We start from the raw sequence: 2,958 nt of genomic DNA on the forward strand, positions 1-2,958 counted from the left end.
ACATAACTACTTATTTTTAAAATAAGTTCCAGCACTTTAAAAAGTTACTTTTTTTAAGTCAATCCAAACGGGCCCTAAGACTTTTTTTTGCACTAGCTGCCACTTCAATGTCTCATTCATTTGGTATTACGTTGCGTCCTTGACTTCTCATTTATGATCTTTAAGTCTTAACTAGTAAATTTGTCTATACTCTTCGCTAGTAATAATATATTTCACTATAGAACTCCTTGAAAAATCGTGAGATAAAAAAAAAATTGCAAGTAGAAAAAATGAATTAAATCTTCTCTCTCTCTATATATATATAAAATTTAGTTCTATATATTTGATTAAAATCGTAGATTCAAGTCACTAAAAAAATAAAAGATGAAAAGCTTTTTTTACCGATTTTCTCTCCCGACCTAAGCTCTCTCTCATTTAAAAAATAAGCAGGAGCACATGCATGATGGAAAAGAGAAAAAAATAATAGTAAGCTTAATCTTAGTGTTTACGATAAATAAATAGATGCATATGATGTGATTGCGTAAGTTAAATATGATTTTGTATGAACACCGGATGATAATTATTTTACCAAATTTTGTGTTGTTAAAAAAGATCATTTCAAAGTTTGCTTGATTCAAAATAAATTGTTTTATCTATCAGTGTTAGTAACAAATAAACCCTATGAACATTTATTCTTCATATTAAAAAAAAAACATTAAACTGAGAATACGTGAAAAATAATTAAAAAGTTGTAAATAGTTTAAAAAGATGTCAAGAATTATTATTCAACCTTAGCGGCTTTTCCAGACCTTCAACACTTCACGAACCGTCTCACTGATCCATCATACGTCTCAAATACACTATAATTATGTGATACAAAGCAAACAAGTTCCTGTAGTTATTTCCTTCGTTTCATTTTACTTGACTTTTTTACTAAATTTTTTTTTTCTTTTTTACTTGTTAGTTTAGCAAATTAAGAAAATTTTATTATTTTCTTCTAATATTACCATCACACTTCTCTGTATTAATATTAAAAAAAACATTCATTTTCCTTTATAGGAATGATATAAAGAAAATTATTTGTTCTTGAGAAGACATATGACACATATTTGGAAAGATGTAAAGAAAATTAATGAGATTCAAATTATTTTTACTAGTAAACATAATTCAAACTTGAGAGTTTTCTTACCTTCATTTTTGACACATAATTCAGCCCAAAAATATAGTATAATGCTACGTAAATTTAAACCTGTCTTCTTTCAGTTAATTCATGAATAAGCTCATTCAACGTTTGCCATGATGATCCACCTTCTTTTACTGCATTAATGGCAGCCTCTCCGATCTCTTTCACTTTCTTCCTTCCCTCTTTTCCTTTCTCTCCTTCCATCAACTCCCTTATCGGCTTTTCCAGACCTTCCCACTTCACGAACCCTCTCACTGACCCATCACACGTCTCGACTCTTAGTCCAATCTTGATTTCCTCCACCACCATCCTCGCATTCAGGTGTTGATCAGCCATCATTGGCCATGCCAGTATGGGAACCTTCGCACATATGCTCTCCACCACTGAATTCCAACCGCAGTGGCTTAGAAAACCTTCAACGCTCCCGTGGCTCAAGATTTCTCTCTGATCAACCCACTCTGTCACCATCAGTCCCCTGTTTTTTACTCTGTTTTCAAACCCATCGTCGACTTCATCTATACTTTTCCTGACTACCCACAAAAAGTTCACTTCAGATTTCTCCAACCCAATTTTGATTTCCTTGAATTGTTCAGGAGATAACTCTGCTTGGGTCCCGAATGCCACGTATAAAACTTGCTTCCCCTGTTCTAGCATTCCATCAAGCCATTTGATGTATGAAGGTTTCTCCTGTTTTTCTTTAGACGGTTCGTGAACAGCACAAAAAGGTCCAACGCACCATGATTTAGGACTAGAGATGCGGTTACAGTAGTCTACATAAACAGATTCGAGCTCGTAAAAGCTGTTCACAAGTTGACCATAGCTTTTAGAGGTCGCCATAATTAACTCCATGATAAAATCAAAATGGGGACCTTTGGGATCACGATCTCTGAGGGGTGAATCAAAGTCATTCCTAGTGATTTTAATCCAGAGGAAATCAGGAACTTGGAAATACTCATCGTCGGACAATTTTGTTCTAAGAAGTGAAGTAGCTGAAATCGTCAAGGCCGTTGTAAATGCGCTCATACCGTAATAAACAAGCCTCGGAATACCAAATTTGTTTGCTGAATCTAAAGTCCAGCCGAGAAAGCCATCAGTGATCATAAAAGTAACTGGAGGAAGAGACTCCAGGGCCTTTTCGAAATGGGGTTTCATCAATTTGGTGGCGTTGACAAATGTAGGGAAAAGGGTCATGGATGGAAGTTTATCAGTAGCTCTCTACACCTGGTGGAACTCCTTGTATGTTTTGAGGAAAAGGGATTTCGATGATATTGATGTTGGTGCCGGAAAGGGAATCGGAGAAGAATGGACGATTAGCAGGAGTGGTGAAGATGGTGATGGAAATTTTGCGGCAGAGAAGAAAACGAGCAAGGTCAAAGATAGGAATTGTGTGGCCTTTGGCCATAAAAGGAAACAGAGCAACATGGATAGTACGAGGAGGAAGAGAAGCCATTTCTGATTTATCTGCACTCTGCTCCTCGTCTTGTTTGTATTTTTGAGAATTTGGGATCGTTGTTGAGTTTCAAAGAAGACGTTTGGCCAACAAACATAATACTTAAAAGGAAATGTATGCTATTACTTTACTTACCATATAAATTGAGACGGAGAGAATAATATATTATATACTCTAATGGTCTTATCTTATAATATAATAGTAATTAAAGAAAGATGAACTTATGAAATATATTACTCATATATATCTAAAAAAAGACTAATATATTTGTTGGAATGTATGCGTCCACTAGTCTAGATGGGACCAGGTCCTCAACACAGTTACAATAACAAAAATAAACAAAGTG

The 2,958-nt window shown here is 34.9% G+C and overlaps 1 pseudogene; it reads right to left on the reverse strand.

The window, feature by feature from the left end:
• Nucleotides 1-1,121: 1,121 nt before the first annotated feature.
• Nucleotides 1,122-2,753, reverse strand: LOC102587846 (UDP-glycosyltransferase 90A1-like; annotated as a pseudogene).
• Between the last annotated feature and the right edge of the window lie 205 nt (nucleotides 2,754-2,958).

This window comes from Solanum tuberosum, unplaced genomic scaffold, assembly GCF_000226075.1.
Source record: "Solanum tuberosum cultivar DM 1-3 516 R44 unplaced genomic scaffold, SolTub_3.0 scf00241, whole genome shotgun sequence".
Classification (NCBI taxonomy): domain Eukaryota; kingdom Viridiplantae; phylum Streptophyta; class Magnoliopsida; order Solanales; family Solanaceae; genus Solanum; species Solanum tuberosum.